This window comes from Ciconia boyciana, chromosome 8, assembly GCF_034638445.1.
Source record: "Ciconia boyciana chromosome 8, ASM3463844v1, whole genome shotgun sequence".
Classification (NCBI taxonomy): Eukaryota; Metazoa; Chordata; class Aves; order Ciconiiformes; family Ciconiidae; genus Ciconia; species Ciconia boyciana.
Window position 1 is genome coordinate 6,906,965 of NC_132941.1, and position 17,081 is coordinate 6,924,045.

The following is a 17,081-nucleotide window of genomic DNA, read 5'->3' on the forward strand; positions in this document are numbered from 1 at the left end:
AATCTGTTTCCCAGAGAGGTCACTGGAAGATCAGGGATGGGGACCACCCTCCCTCCCCAGCGCGGTGCTGGAGCCAGGGGTGCCAGGCTTCCTGGGGTACCACACCAGCACGTATTCACATGCACAACTGTTCTTTCTTCCTATATCAGTTTTTCTCTGCTTTTCTTTTCCATACTGAGGACCATCAATAGAAACACATAATTTTAAAGAGAGAGAAATTCTCCCTTGCTTGTAAAAAGTGTGTTCTTGGTACCAACATGTTGTTCACGTACTTCTTATCCTCCACAGGCCAGAAGTTTTCCCTCTTCCTTCCACAGTCCCAGAAGTTCGGTGCCAACCGTATCGCCAAATATTCCCTAAGCAGCCACGGGTAAAAGTGTACTTTGCCAAATTCTTGGTCTAAGCTTGGCCTCTTTATTCTTTGCCTGCATCAATGGCACATTATAGCAAAACTCTGCAAACAGTAATCAAAGAGAAACACTTCCTGTTACCAGTTTTAACTTTGTTGTTTTTAATTTAATGGAATGGCTCCTTGTTCTTGCGTAATAAGAAAAAAAATATCTTTTTAGCCTATCTTCTTCAGTCTTGTCTTTAACATGCTGCTAAATCTCACATGCTCAGAAGAACCCATATAGTTTAATCTCTTCCTTCAGACAGACCACTTTTGATTGCACCTCTCTTTTTTTTTTTAATATCCTTTTCTTTTGCTGTCTCCTCTTTTGGGAGCAACAGGGGCAAGAAGGAAAGGATTAGTGACAGAAAAGTTGGTCACAGCTCACCATCTGACCGGTATAACAAATCATTTCTAGCATTTTATCCTCCCTTAAGTATCTTCTAATCATAGTCCTTGGGATTTTTTAATTTTTTTATGTGCTTTGGTTTCTCTCACTATAACACTCCCTACATACTCCCTGCAATTGTTATAATATTTAGAGCTAAATGATTTTTTTAGATGTTCTAACGGGTGGCTATAAGAGATATTTCAAATGCCACTGAAAGCCTAGAGAAATCATTCTGCAATTCTACTTCACTTACTCTCTTGTCAGGAAGCCAGAAAAGCCACAAGTGGGAAATACTGCAAGACACTCTGAAAACATTATAAAAGTGCCCAATATAACTAAACGGGCAAACAAACCCAAATTGATTTACACGTTGGAAATTATGGAATACATTGTCTTTCTTCACTAAGTAATCATTCCCTGCACACCCAGAAGTGCACCATGCTCACTGAAGCACCCCTGAAACGCTCCCTGCTACCGCTTTTAAGAAGCGTCCTCAAAGCCAGCAAGAAGATAAAAATGCAGCTGAGCACACCACCACCACTGTTACAACTTTCATAAATCTAGTAATCGTTGTACTCCATTTGCTTATCCAATTAAGGTGAAAACGTAGGGTCAGTTTGCATGCCATCCATCTTCGTAATATCTGATTCAGTCAGTATGTTTTCAGCTACAACTAAATGCTAGCCAACATTTAAACCCATCGTAGCTGAAAACACTCACAGGCGTTAGAGGCTGTTAGGAAGATGTCCCTCACTTGCATGCATCTTAACATAGGTTCAAACTGGAAGGAACTAATGAAACTCCCTCATTGTAAAACCTCTATTGATTCTGGCTGTTCTGGCATAGGATATTCACCCCAATTTCTGCCTGCCTGGCACAGATTCACTGGTTTAAAACTTAACGCATGAGACATTATACAAGTCATAAGCAAAGCTAATTATACTTCTGCTGTGCAGCATAGTATTTGGCTATTGAAAGTTATAGTAGGAGTATAACCCCTTTAGATTTATAATTTCTGAATTCAGTGCGCTGAGAAACAAGGCTGACATCAAGAAGGAGATAAGGGAGCAAGGGGGAAAGGGAGTGGGATCCTCTTCATACCCTTCTTTTAGATTTTTGCTATAGATTCCACCCTCCGGCCCTAGGAGCCATAAATTAAACCATTCCTCCCTGGGAGAAAAAGGAAAATATCAGGAAAATAGGTCTCAGATGGCTAAACAACAACTGTATATGCTGGGTGGTTATTTCTATAACAGATCATACTAAGTACTCCAGGTTTTTCTTATTACTGTCTAGAACACAGTCAAATACGAATCATTACTAAGAGTGGAATTACTTGAGAAAAAGAAACCTACACTTCCTTCTCTGCAATGGCTTATTTCAGTACCTACTCTGGAAGTGCAGTAGCTTTATGATAAGCATCAACAGCCACAAAGATAAAAGACTGTCATGCAAATAAAATAACCCTTTATTCAGAGTTACCAGTTGCTCCTGGAGCATTCCAAACCCAGCACCAGTTACACTCATACATGATATTTAAAACATGTAAAAGAAAAGGCGATACCTTACCAGGGGCAGGATGTCCCTTGGATTATCAACACCTTCAAGTGCTTCCTTTGCAGAAAAAACAAGTTCAAACCAAAAGGCTGACCTAGGTGGGCCTGAGGCCATTCCTCTCTGGGTATGATCACAGAAGCTAACAAGGGACGCTGAATTAGATACAATATTGAGAAACTGAGACAGCCTTTTCTTCCTGCAGCTGTGTCTTACAGCATATGGTAAATACCTGAACTTAAATTTGATAAGGCACCAGAAAAAGTCTAATCTCAATCTGATTCTGCACAGGCTAATTACCCTGGGGAAATCAGTGTTAGAATTATTTTTAGTACTAACAAGCATCAAAGGGAGCGCACTGCTGAAGTGTAGCTAACGTCTTCATTGCACAGGCGACTTGCTGCAAAAGCAGGGTCATACCTTGGCCAGCTTCCAAATCTTGCCATTGCGTTGGAGCTTAAGCTTCCCTGTAGGGCTTCACATGATGCCAGTCTGTCGATACAGACCCTGCTCTTCTATTGCTCTATCGTTACAGGCTCATTTGCAAAGCATAGTGGGATGCTAAACTTAAATATAAAATAAAATAAAAACTTGACCTGTTCCTGTCAACCAAATTAGTACAAGTGCTTCATAAAAGACAATTTTATATATGCTTCAATGCTTGAATGGAAAGAAGATGACCAAAAGAAACCAGCCTTATTTTCTTGATATAAGCTGAAAGAAATCTACAGTCCTTGCAGAAGATCACAAATACTATCTAGGGTAAATACAAAGCTTCAGAAAAGCATGTTTATTATATGCAGATAATACAGGCATCTTGAGTAAGACTTTTTTTTTTTTTTTTTTAGGTTTTGGGTTTGTTGTGCGGGGGTGGTTTACAGATCCCTGGGTTTTTAGGCTCTGGGCTTTTAGATCCCATGCTTGGCTTTTCATTTTTTAATTGGCTCAAATGTGATGAGCTCCATCTTTCACAAACACATGAAATGAGCACACATCTTCCTCCACTTACCACGCAAGAGAGGAACAGGGATGCTCTAACTCCTTAGAGACTCTTTTGCACAATCTGGAGAGCTTTTTTCTCAACATTTATGAGCAGACAGTAACTATGAGAAGTAACAGAACAACCAGCTGCTATAAGCGTCTTAAAATAGCATCTGACAGTGAAAGTTACTGAAAAAAAAAACTGCACCTGCCTCCAGCTTATGAAAGTATTGCTTTTGGTTTGTTTCTGTCTATTCTAAAACAGAAGAAAAATGATGAGTATGTATGGGGGAAATGAAGGAGGAAGTGTTTGGGTGTATTTTTACAAAAATATTTCACAAGTTCCTTCCACTCTTTCAGCTTTCTTCAAAATATTGTAGCTTGCAATTGTACCTGTGCAAGCCAGAAGGCCCCTTCAGTCTTTTCAATCTAATTCATGGGACTGTACCAATGTCAATGACATGGGCAGTCAAATATGATCTTTACAGTGCAATCACACCTGCCAAGCATCAGACCTCTCCGGGGACACCTATGCATGAAGATCTGCTTCCTGCAGCCCTGTACCGCAAGGGATGATAGGCACGTCAAACCAGGCTCCACGAAAGATCCTGGAGTGACAGATCCTGCCCTTGGAAGGCACTGTGCCATGTACTGAGATCATGCCAGCAATCAGGATATTTCTTTACCATTGACTATACCTGTTTTAGAATTTGCCTCATTCTTCCCAATCACATCGGGTGATCCCTGGGAAAGGTGGTACCTAGAGCAGGGCACCTCCAGGAGCAGGGGAAGAGGGAAAGCTGATGAGCAGCAAGGGGAAGGAGAGATGTAGGTACAAGCAGAGCAAGAGTGAGATAAGGAGAGCTCTAAAATAAATAGAAAAAGGAGAAGTTTATGAGGGCTCACATGAGGGGCAACACACAATCAGGAGAGCGGCAGGGACCCACGTGTTGAAGGAGCTGGTGGCCATCCGGAGGAGATCCGGTGGCAATCCAGCCCCGCAGCCTCCTTCCTCCTTACTCTCTCCTTGAAGCCCTTGTTCATCTCCCTTATAACAAAAGGTATATTTTTATAACAAGAGGTGCACAGAAATAGATCACGCCTTTTCATAACTCTCAGGGAAAACAAACCTAGGAAGGAAATTGGACACCCATTTCCACTGGAGGACAAATCAGCCAGTACTTTTTACTAGCACCTAAGTCACATATTTAAATAAAAGAAGTTTGTGTTTATATGCAAATTACTTGTGCGTGTGCCAGCATCGCTCCCTAAATAACTACTATTACTGTCACGCTAGTTATTAAAACTCAGTGACTACAAAGGAAAGATTTACTAAAAACTCTGCATGATTCTTTATTTAACAACAATTTACCAAAGTGGCCTAAACAGAGCACTTTTGATCCATAGAAATGGCCTGATGCTAACTTGAACAGGACAAAAGCCTGCACTAAGCAGGCTGGTAGAGTTTGCCCTCTTCTCTCCCTTCCTACAGCGTGTTCCTCTTCCCAACAGCAGCGTGGCATGTGCCAGGGCCAGAGCTCACGGTGAGAGCTGGGTACACAGGAGAGTTGAGATTGCTTTGAATCTGTATTGACCTGTGTGATTAAATGTCCTTTCACATTTAACATCTCCACACGGTTTGGGTATACCTGTAGATAAAATGACCCAGTGTTTTTACAGTCTCTTAATTCACAAAGGCAGGAGGCTGAAGGCAACTGCCCCTAAAGAAAATAGAGGTTGGTGTGCTGTAGCGTATCACTGAACGAGGGAATTGCACCAGTAATAGCTCTCATTTTTTGCAAGAACCACAGGTCTCCTTACAGAAAATCACTGCACTTAGATATCTGGTGTTGTGCATTGCCACTGAGAAAGTTGAAAGGGGGACTGGAAAACCCCCATACAAATAAAGCCCTTAGGAAGCTCTTGGTGAAGCAAAATGTTTGAGGGTTTCAGTGGCATCTCCTGCACTATCACACAATCATCGGTACAACTAACTTGTACCTAGTTAACAGCACAGAGACTGATGATGGACAGAGACCACAACCACCAGTGAAATGAAAAGCCTGGGAGAAGCACAGTGGAGTTTAAATGAAGAATAAAACAAATATTTAGCACTCAAAGCAGTCTTCAGATCCTCAGCCTCAGAAGGCACTTATTCATAGCTACAATGAATCTGTGTCTGAGCTCCAGGCTGTAACTGGTAAACGAGTGTTTATCTGGGGCGAGACAAAAACCCCTCCTTGTCACTAGTGTGTTTTTCTAGGGAAGTATTGCTGGAAGACACACAGTATTTCTTAAATCTCCAAGAAATCAACTGTGAGTATGCAGAACTATTGCACATTTACACCCATGTGCACACTTATACCCACAAGCACAACTTAAGCACAAAGCTCCCACACATCATTTTTTTCAAAATACATGAACTTTTTAGTGGGCTTCATGGATCCTCAGCTACTCCAAAATTCAGTTACAAAGAATCCTGAGATAAGACACTCAGAAAAATACTGAAGCAGGAGCAGATAATTACTAGGGAACAACCCCTGAAAACAGAGATCTTTGAAAACCATGGTTTTGTATTGGCTAAATGGCAATAAGGGTATGGTATACCTGCTCTAGAAAGGGGGAAAAAGGCAAGTTTAGGAGAAATTTTAACAATCAGCAATAAGCTGTGCTTTTACAGATGACAGTATTTTAGATAATAAGAATCAGCCATAAGTTATATGGCTAACTTCACAAAGTTAAGCAGCAAAATACCTAGTCTGATAACAAACAATGTAGAAAAGAGATACATACAAACTAGTCACTAACGCCAAGAAAACATCTCTTGCTTAAGCTCGACTTCTGGGTAAAACTTGCAAGATTCTGTTATACACGGAAAAGCAAGCAAATGCATCAATATGCCTTTCTCCTGGACTGAAGGAGCTTCATCCTCCATATTCATAGCTGTGATTCTGGCGAATAAATTTCATCCTGGACAATAACTTCATACTTCAAAAATGAAGAAGCCAATACATGCAACTAAAACCAGTCACATTGCTCCCCTGAAGTCATAACAGTAAAATGTTCAGTACACACATGGCAGCATAAACCTAAAGGCTCTTTTAAACTTTTTATTTTCCAATTGTAGAGACTGAATGTATGCCAGCATGTGTCTCTAAATGCCAGCCATTTCTCACAGAAGAGAACCAGCTTTGAGGTTTATCTTTCCATACACCATTTGAGTTTTCAGCCTCCTGGCACTAGAAGTATTCACCTTGTCTCCGCCTTCTGTTACAGCATTATTCTCCCATTGAAAAGATCAGATAAAGTTGGTAAATTTAACTCATGTTCATTGGCAATTACACTTTGACACTTCCCAAGTCTTAACACTATGGTTTCGGTTTGCTAAAGCTGAAGCCCCTAAATACTGACATCATTATCAAGAAAGGCACAAACTATGATTCCAGTAACTATTTTAAGTTTGAATAAAGGGGTCAAAAATTAAAATATAAGAATATGAATTCATCCCTGCATACAGTCCCATGCAGGGATGAATATTAAGTGACCTGTCCAGGATTTTACCTGCAGACGTTCAGAGAACCTCAACTCTATAGTAAAGCCTGTTGGTGCATTCCTGGAAGTGATCTAATCCGAAAGCTCCCCAAAACAGAAATACTGGCGTTGCCGAGTTAGGATGACACCTCTTCTACTTGCACTTGATGAGGTATTTTAAAATTCACCTTCAGCTCTTCTAAGATATTTGGTTTATATGACAAACCTCCTCTGTAGCTTTCATTTTGCACATCTTCGTCCGCACTGTAGTTACAGGCAGCTTTTATGTGGGAGTTAGGCTCATTGGCATTACACTGGCATTCTGGTCACTTGATCTGATGTCATGGACAATTTTCTTCAGTGCTTTCTGTTCCTAACCCAGAATTTTCCAAAATATTCTGACTTCTCTGGGCCCCAGTAAGGGCTTCTTTGATATTCAACTGTTCTGACTTTGATATACCACTGTTCTGACTGCATGCCATGTCAGGGACCATCAGAGATCAGGTCCTGGGGACGTGGACCTTTGATCTCACCTGGCATGGCCATCATCACGTCGCACAGAACCAGTTGTCCCCAAGTCGGGGCTAACGTGGGTACCACACAGCAGTGCTCGGTCCCAATGCCTGCTTCGCTTCAGCATCTTCAGCACAACACATTACTCATTCACACCTCCCTTAAATGCATTTTGGGAGAAGAGGGAAGAAGGAAACACCCCACGCTTCGAGGAACGCTGTTATGGACCCGTGATTCAGGGCAGAACTTGCATGCATTTCTAAAAGCATTCCCACTGTACACCATCAAATGACAGGGTGATTACCTTATCTGTTGGCATGAGACACCCAAACCTCAACATAAAAGTATTTTAAATAGAATTCAAGAGATTCTCCATTTAGAGCCAGAGCTTGCTGGATTTTATTCCATTTCAGTTGCATCAAACTGAAGAACACAAATCCTAGGTCCAAACAGAGAGCTCCTGGCAGCCCCATGCTACATCCAGGTGGCGGACCCAGGAAGATGTTAACATCTGTCCAACTCAAACTACTTTTATTGTGAAAAACTGCAGATGCATTACACAGTTCTTAAAAAACACTCCTGATTTATCCGGGGTAAATTTGCCATAGGCAAGGTGGGGTGAAGTTTGCTAAACTTTAAATACCTGCCCTCAAGCACATCTACAGCTCCGTGCTCATGCTGCCCAACCACACTGGCTGCTCATTTGTACACTGTTACCACAGTGGGGCTTTTTTTGTTTTTAATTCTCCTTGCATGCATACATAGCTCCAGGCAGGATAGTTTCAAATAGATCAAACTGACCGCTAGACTTGTCATTATCATGCCCCATTCGCATATTCTCAAACTAAATGTTGAGTGCATAAATTATGACCACTTAGCCCATAATTAACAAATTAAATGCAGAGTTTCTTAATCATGGATGCTTAGTTCTGGTGAATACTAACTAAAAGGCATTTTAATTCAGCTATCGTAATGATACAATCTCCCCGTTTTGTTCATGGATTAAAACCGCATAGAGCTCACAACCAAAACTTTTGCAACAGATGTCAACCTTTCAAGATGTAGTAATGTTTTTTAATGGATTTAAGAGCTATCCACATTCCAGTTACCTGTGTCTCGCAGATATGGGCAAGAGTCACTAATTTGGCAAGGATCCTGAAACACAAACTGCTTGCAGTCAGCTAAATAGATCAGAAGGTTTTCTGGTTCAAACAACTTTTGCATCTAAGTAGATGAGTGTTTGATCTCCTTCAGCTTTCATTTGCTTAGTATCAAAGGCTAGACAGATTTTTTGCTAAATGTTACTATGAGACATCCAAGGTTGTTTGGTGGATGTTAGGAACCAGAAACCTTCCTGAACTGGAAGAAACAGACTGCATTTCAAAACGCAAATGTCTTCCCCTAGCTTGTAATGAGATTTGTGTCCTAAATTATAGTTTTTACAAAGTCAAACAAAATTCAGCCACTTATTTAAAAAAAAAAAAAAAAAATCACACCCCAACCACAACGGTACGATCACGATTACCACTGTCTGAATTTGGATAGGGAGCATATATTCTAAAATAACTACAAGCAATCGCAAATAGCAGGACTTCTACAAAATCCACTAGAATATATAAGTGGAATTAGACGTTTAAACTCAAAAAGAAAAATAAGACAAAACTCTACAGTTAATTGTTTCCAAGTACAAGAAACTGGGAACAAAGCCTGCTATTGAATGAGCATTAATGATTTGCCATTTGGTTCTGCAGATGTTTCCCATGAGGGAAGAGACCAAAAAAACATCCCACTTGAAACCCAGGGAAGCAGCACCAAGGAGCCGAGTTATGCTACCTCATTTATTTGGATATTTTTATTTGAAATTGTCAAAACCACTAGGTTCAATAGGATTTTACTTTAAGGGGAACTTGTATGCAATCATATTTCAAAGAACAGAGCTCCATAATCCCTTCCCACTTAAACCCAAATGAGCCAGGCTTTTATAAAAAAATTCACAGCCATGATAATATGAGCTAAGAGAGTCTGCCCCATCCTCACTGACAGCTCCAGATCATCGCCACCTCCTCATCAATGGCAATAGAGACAAAAGCCTGCTCAAACAAACTAGTATGGCCATCTCATTTCCATTCATCTCCATTACGAGATTATCAAACAAGAAAGATTATATACCCTGTCCTGGCCAAAACTTACTTCTAGAGTAAGCCTTATGTATTTAGGAGCAAAGAGGAATGAAAGCACACACTCATAAATCCTGAAAAGACAACAGAGCTGCTTCTGTGTCTTAATTTATAGTGTTACACAGAGTTGGAAATTTATTTCCAAATTAGCTCTTATCTCTGATCTTAAGGCAGCAAAGCTATACAATTCCAAGAATTTTGAAAACAATGAAGTCTGCCCAAACCTAAAGTTTCCAGTAAAGCAGAATTTACTTTGCAGACTACAAATGTAGTGCTTAGGAGTGGGCAACAGGAAGAATTGTCAAGGGTACAATCACTTCCCAGAAAGGAAGGATATGAATAAGATATCCCTTTTCTTTCCTCATTCCAAAAGGCCAACAAAACAAAACAAAGATCTCAAAACCTACGTTACTATTTTGCTTGTATTTTAGCAAGTTGTTTTTGTGGGAAAGTGAAAACAAACTAGGGAAGGAGCATCTGTGTAAATACATATGAAACAGGCACCCACCACAGCAGGCAGAGAAGTCACCCTCCAGGTCATTTAGCTCCAACTCTCACCATACACTAACCAAGAAACCAGAAGCAAGCAATCAAGCCAACTAGTTTTAATTAGGGACCACCAGAAAGTGTTACCAAGATGCTCTCCTGTAAGACCAACGGTGGTCACACTGTGCACTCTACCTACCCTCGCGAGGGTCCTCTCTGGTGGCAGGGGAGCTGGACACCTTCGTGACCAAACTGGAAATGTTCTAGGTCTAATTCCAGCCTTGAAGACTTCCAGCTCAAGGGCCTATTTTCCTTAGACAAGCAGCAGCTGAAGTCAATGGGAAAGTGCGAACACACACAATTTGTTACCCTCAACTCTGACGCAAGGTTTAACAGGAAGCAGTGTAAGCGTCAAAAACAAAGGTTAAAACGTTAAAAAATAAAATGCCTAAAGTTCAGCAGATTGCTTATGTGAAGATAATGAAAAAACTAAGCCTCCTTAAAAAATGGCAGCATACACTTAAGAAAATAGAAATCAAAACTGAAATCATAATGTCCTCCAGATTTTCACACAATAATCCAATTATTTCATGAGTGATAAAACAATGAAGCCTTGCAGCAGTAGTGTAGCCTTGCAAAATGTCAGATCAATCTGTGTTCTTAACAGATGGTTACAAATAGCTAGTTAATCAAAACTTAAGGAAACACAGCATTGAGCACACTATTTACTGCAGGTTTTTCCCCAAGTGTGAAAATTGAAGTTATGTATGTCTAACATCCACCTCCTTGGAAGTGTTTTGGACAAAGTAGTAGTGATCTGAGAAAAACCCATCCAAATTTTCATCACATCTAGCATGGAAGTGGACTGCATCACTCCAAATATCGATTTAGCCCAATAAGCTCCCTCTAACTCTGACCAAAAGGAGATGCTCAGGGAAAGAATATAAAGGCAGGAAATTATATAGTGATTCTGCCTGCAAAGTAATCTCCTGGTTTCCAGGAATCTGTGATTTAGGAGATGCTTCAGCTAGAAATTGTATCTGCATCTTTGTGATTTACAGTCCTAGTATACTTTTTCTCTATTAATTTGCTTAACAACTTTTAAAATTCATTTATATCTTAAGCAACAGGAATGTCCTGCGATAATGAGTTCCATAGATAAATTTTGCTTGTATGAAACATAACTCTTATTGAACAGTCCCTCAGAAAAAAAACCATTGAATTCTGCTCATTTATTCTCACCTCTTTAAAATCTTGAGTTATGTGAAATTATGAGTAATTGTTCTCTGTTTACTCCATATCACTCAGATTTTGCCCACTTCTTCATTACCATCTCTAATGATCTCTCTTAATTAAAAAGCACAGATCATTCAAGGAGCCTGGTTAAAGTTACACTATCCAAACTTCTTAACTGGCACGCACAACAGGCATGCAAAATCTCTTTTTTTTTTCTGAGATAATTGATTTGTCAGAATTTATAACGTAGTGCAAAACAATCAAAGTCCAAAACCATTCTAGGAATGTTTCAAGAAAAGTTAATTAACATCTTATTTTCCACAGTCTTATCATTAGGTGTAACTAACCAAATATTTTTTAAGCTGAAAGAATAGATTAAAGGGGTTTAAAATCACCTATGATTGGTTGTGCAGCTTTTTTTAAAGGACTCTATTTTTTGACAACTAAGAATACTAGTAATTCCTAAATACTTTTACAACTTATAGCAAGACCCTCCTTTATATCAGTGCAGAGCAGCTACATGATGAATTAGTGCAAACAAAGTCATACTCATGCAGATATTTACCCCAGCACAGCGAGGCGTGCTGCACTGAGGGTAGCAAAAGCTGAGTTTGTTTTAGGAGGTGGCATCCTCAGGGCAGGACAGACAGACTGCACATCCGTAGTGCCTTACTACTCACAGGATACCCAAAATCTAGGGAAGGCGGAGCACATCTAACAGAAACGAAGTCTCCATTAACCAGGCTTCCTTACTCCTGATCCCTAAATTGGACCAAAACTGCCTGCCCACACAGCAATCACCCCACTCTGTGGCAATGCTGATAAACCTGTAGTTACACCCAAACTAATTTCTTCAAGCAAGAAATTGCCAAGCATATAATAAGGTGGATCAATCATTTGATCAAACACAGGAGACTTGGCCCAGTTTCTCTTATCATCCTCTGTCTTTGTTGGGACCTTCACACAGAAGGCAACGGGGAGTTAATCCTTACGTGGAATACAGAAAGCAAGCCTTGCTATTGAGACACACAAATTGCCTAAACATGAATATCCCCTCTGCTTCTATAATTTGATTTTATAGCATCAGCAGCTTAGAAAATAGAGGTGCACTGAGGTACAGCTGTTAGGCTGATACTCAATTTGAAATCAGAGTTTGAGGCGCTCATGCTTCTGACAGCCTCATAATCCTGCAAAGACCAATTTAGGCTTGAGAAACAGCCTGCCAGGACCCAGGGAACATTGAACTGCTTAATTCTGGTAGGAATAGATAGAGGAAAAATGTTCCTTTTGCTTATAAACAAGCTTCTATGCAAGCGTGTTATCTAATAAAGACAACTGGAAGTAAAATGGGAATGTGGGAAGGGTGCCAAAGTAAATCCTCCAAATCTGAGGAAATGGGGAGCAATTTTCCACTCAAGGATGGAAATGGCACAGAGGAAATGCAGAGCATATTTAGCATGCTTTGCTCTCCTCCGCTAAGGTAAAGCTCCCTCTCTCCCACGCCATCAGGCTGCTGCCCGGGCAGAGGGACCCCAACCAGCACGGGGATGATAAGAGAGACCCCATGTCTCTGTACCTTGGGAGACTGAAGTTCAAAGCCCCATACTAAAACTAGTTCATGGTGTAGGAGTGAGTGACCAAAACTGATAAAACCTGAGACTGTCGTAACAAAATGACAGTGCAAGCTGTTACAAGTGTCCTGCAGGAATTTCACATCTTCTGGCGGAGGCCTCATGGCAACCTTCAGCTATCAATAAGAAATCAGGTTTAGAGATGAGGTGGGGAAATCAGCACAATGTAGACTAAAGCAGCAGAAGCAGACACTCAATATTGCCTGGAAATCTCAGCGGGAAGAACTGAGAGGCTTCTGGGGTAAGGTTTATCCCCTGTCCTGAGCCCACCCTGGCCACACACACGGCCCAACCCCAGCTTCATCACAGGCAGCCCCAAATCCCAGTGAACTTCAACATTCAAAGCACAACCACTATTCTCCTCGGAAGTATTTCTTGCCTGAGCAGGTACATTTTTGAATAATTACCTGTTCAAGTAAGAGGAATTTCGTCAGTGCAGTTAGTCGGAAAGCAGCTGCTTGTATTACTAAATGCAAAAGCCACTGGGAAAAAAACTTGCAGTGAAGTTGAGCCAGTTATGGTACTGATTACCTCGAATTACATGATGAGCAACGCTTCTAGCCCTCCGTTACAGTCTTAATGCACTGGCCAAAGAGGGGATGATTACAGGAACCCACGTGCTGTTTAGATACCCACCTTCCACCGACTGTCAATGACAGCGGTGCCCCTCCTCATGCCCTTGTTTCTTAATCGACACCTTAAATACACACATCTACAAACTATTCTATAGCTTCTTTAATATAATCAAAGTTAAACATTTCTTTAACAGCACAAAATTTACCATCCTTATGAAAAAAAATGAAAAGTGCCAAAAATTTTTAAGAAATAAAATGAAAATTTCCTCTCTGCACTGTTTTCTTCAAATTGTTCTTCCCACAGCTACTACAAAGTGAAACTACACATACTGAATCCATCTTCAGAGTACATCGTATGAAAGCCTATTTGCTTTATGATAAGCTATTTTACGATGGTATTGAACAGCAGCAAGAAATCAAACAAATAAGATTTTTACTCAAATACACCCATTCATCCTGACAGCTAAATCTACCTACTCAACAGTATCATCTCTTGAAAATGAATCCAAATCACTGCAAAATACATGACAAATTCTACAGCTTAATCATGGACGTTAATACAAAAATATCCAGGTGAGAATTTCTATTTTCTTAATGTCACGTAGTAGTAAATCAGCTTCCAGTGTGCTTTGAACAACTGACTGTCATAAAACTAAGGGCACCGACTGGTTTCTTGCCAGTTGCCATAGTTGTGCCATGCTAACATCCCTGAGAAATTACACTATTTCTCATTACGAGCACGTGGACAGATTTTTTTAAAGAACTACAATTTACGTCTTAGATTTCCCACAAAGGTACCCTTAAAGCAACTTTGCTACATTGATATACTTGTGTGAATGTTTTCCTTTGTTGTTTGTTTTTATTTTAGGGATTGTTTGATTATTAAGTGGCTTATTTCTTTAACTAAAGTCAATAACCAACCAACTCAATGTCAGTAAGCAAGTACACATAGGGATGAATCAGTCCAGTGAAAGTAGGCTGGGAAAGGAGAGGATTTCTCCAGCGTAACTTTCTCACAAAAACACACACACACAAAATTCACACAAGCTCCAAGGAACTCGTGCAGCACGGCCAAGGCGATACACGGCAAAGCAAAGCGCAGAGGAACCTCGAGCCTCCTCCCTCTACAGAGTTAGTTCTCTGCGATACCTGGGTAAGTACGAGCCATGAGAGCAACCCGGCTGGCACGAAACAGGCAAAATCCGCCAAGTCTCCAGAAAAAAAACACATCAACCCCCCACTCCTACAACCAGCCGAGATAGTTCTTGTAAAGGGCATGCACTCTGTATTTAAAGCAAGACGACAGGACGTGCTAGTAGCAAAGCAGACGGTGACAGGAAAGAGCGAGCAGGGCTGCAGCCCCCCGGGAGCGAAGGGGAGCTCCCTGCCCGGGGAAGTGAAGCCTGGGGCACCGCGGGCGGGCACCCGGCGCAGCGGGTTTACCTGTCCGCCGGGCAGAGCCCGCGGGGGTCCCGCAGCCGCCCATCTCCGCCCGGCCCGGCCCGCCGCCGCCGCCGCCGCTGCCGCCGGCCCCGCTCAGCAAAGGCGGCCGGTCCCGGGGCGGGCACGTGGCGCTGTCACCGCCGCCGCCGCCCGCCCCCGCCTCCCGGGGCGGTGCCGCCGCCGGCGCCTCCCTGCGCGCTTCCCGCCCGCCTCCGCCGCAGCCCGGAGCCTCCTGGGCTTCCCGCAAGCCCCCCCCAGGGGCATCCCCTGCAGGTCATTTCCCCGGGACAGCCCACCTCGGAGCATCCCCCTCCTCCGCGGACCGTTTCCCTCGGAGATCCCCAGCCCCCAGAAGCATCCTCTCTAGACCTTTACCCTTCTCCCCCCCGCCCCCGCCACTATTTCGCCCAAAGCATTCCCCGACCAAATCCAAAACCGCGAGGGTTTTGTCCCAAAGGCCCGGGGCAGAGGGGAAGGTGGTAGCAGAGGGCAGGGGGGCTGACAGCACTCCCCTGGACAGCCCTGGGTGAGGGTGGAGCTGGAAAGGAAACTACGTGAATGACTACAGGCAAAGGGAAATAAAATCAACAGCAGCACTGCCACGTAAGGCTTTTTCTTGGCTGCATCTGCGAACTCTTTTTCTGGGCTGCATCTCCTGGTGCCTAACAAGGGAGCCAAGTATCACAGCTGTGTGGTGTGTTTCAGGCAAGGAAACTGAGGCAGGAGTGGGTAAGATGACTTGCTTACCTGGCACGTCTGCAGCTGAAACAAGGTCCCACACGCCTTTCTTCATGAGTTTGCCACAGCATGGAAAGGCAAATGCTACCCAGCAGCCCCTTCAACACCAGCTTGTTTCTGGAGCACTCTGGGTCTCCACCACACACCTTCGCGGAGATCTCATGCACGTCACACGTCACCACTCCCGCCTGTGATGTGCAACCTCCATTGAGTGTGGTATCACTACCTGAGGTGTAGAGCAACAGCGGGGGGGGAAGCTTAGTGATGGAATTTATTTACATTCCATGCCTATCATTCTGATCAACAGAAATTGCACGTTATCTAAGAGCATGGCTGACGTAGTGACACTCATATCATCTCCTGAAACTTGGTGATGCAATCACGTTATGCTATTGCAAGATACAAATTGTTATGCACACGTGGTAAGGGTTTGTCATAATGCAAAGAGTCATTCCACTAACCACTGATTAAAAACGTGGGGAAAACATTATAAAAGCCATTACTCGAATTCTTTCAACCAAATCTGGAGAGGAGGAATTCACGCATATGCACCGCCCACATGGATCCACAAGATCAGGAGCAAGGAGCTACACATCAGTAAGAATTGCTTGGACATCTGAGCAATTTTACAGGTTCAGGGCAAAAAAAATTGGCAAAGCTTTATTTTGCTTCCTGGCTTAAAGATCACGTTTGAATGGCCAGATCCTAATGTTCCAGCACAGCCTCAACAACAACATCAGTTCCTGTGGTCAATATTATATCAAGAAGTATGCAGCAACTCCTACGGTGCATATAGCTTTCCAAAGTTTTGCTAAATGCTGAGCAGGCCAGTTTTACTCAGCTCATGCAATCAAAAATTTAAGGGGAAGTTGGCTGAGAACAGAAAACTAATCAACCACCTAAACTGAAAACAGAGAAGAAAGAAAACTTGCGCCACTAATATTTTTGTCACCCTTTCATCTAAACCAAGAAAGGTATCAGATTCAGATAATTAGGTAAGTTTGGAACAAGAACAACATAGTCTTTAAAATACTTTTCTGTTAGTTCTGTGATCCCGCAAAATGTGTGTCAAAAATAGTTCTGTGCATGTTTTGTCAAAGACTACAGCCAAGAGAGAAAAAACTGTAAACATGCCCAAGGGCAATCTAATAAAGAAGGCTGCTGATTTTTGGAGTAGCAAAAAAAGTAGCTTGTGTGTGTCTCTGCCAAAATAAAATGTAACAGTGCTCCTTGGGTGCAACAGGAGGAAGAGAAAGATACAAAAATTAAATTCTTGTGCCCAGTATCCACCAAAAGGAGAAGAGCTTGCCGTGAGTGAGTGGCAATAAAAAGATACATCAATTAACTATTACAAGACTACCCAAATATGGACTCTTAGATTAGCTTGAGAAATTTTCTTCTCTTGGACATCATGTAACTGTATTAAGTTCTGAG

General features: G+C 42.0%; 1 protein-coding gene across 5 annotated transcripts in view; it reads right to left on the bottom strand.

The window, feature by feature from the left end:
* MCTP2 (multiple C2 and transmembrane domain containing 2) overlaps nucleotides 1–15,912 on the bottom strand; it is a 126,264-nt gene extending 110,352 nt beyond the window's left edge. For 2 of the 5 annotated variants that reach the window (XM_072870155.1, XM_072870158.1), the window contains exon 1: nucleotides 14,910–15,035. The gene's annotated coding sequence lies outside the window, so the exon portion shown is untranslated. Of the gene's footprint in view, nucleotides 1–272; nucleotides 295–14,909; nucleotides 15,036–15,656 lie in introns of those variants that run through there. The other 3 variants (XM_072870156.1, XM_072870159.1, XM_072870157.1) reach the window with 3 other exon arrangements.
* Nucleotides 15,913–17,081: the final 1,169 nt, after the last annotated feature.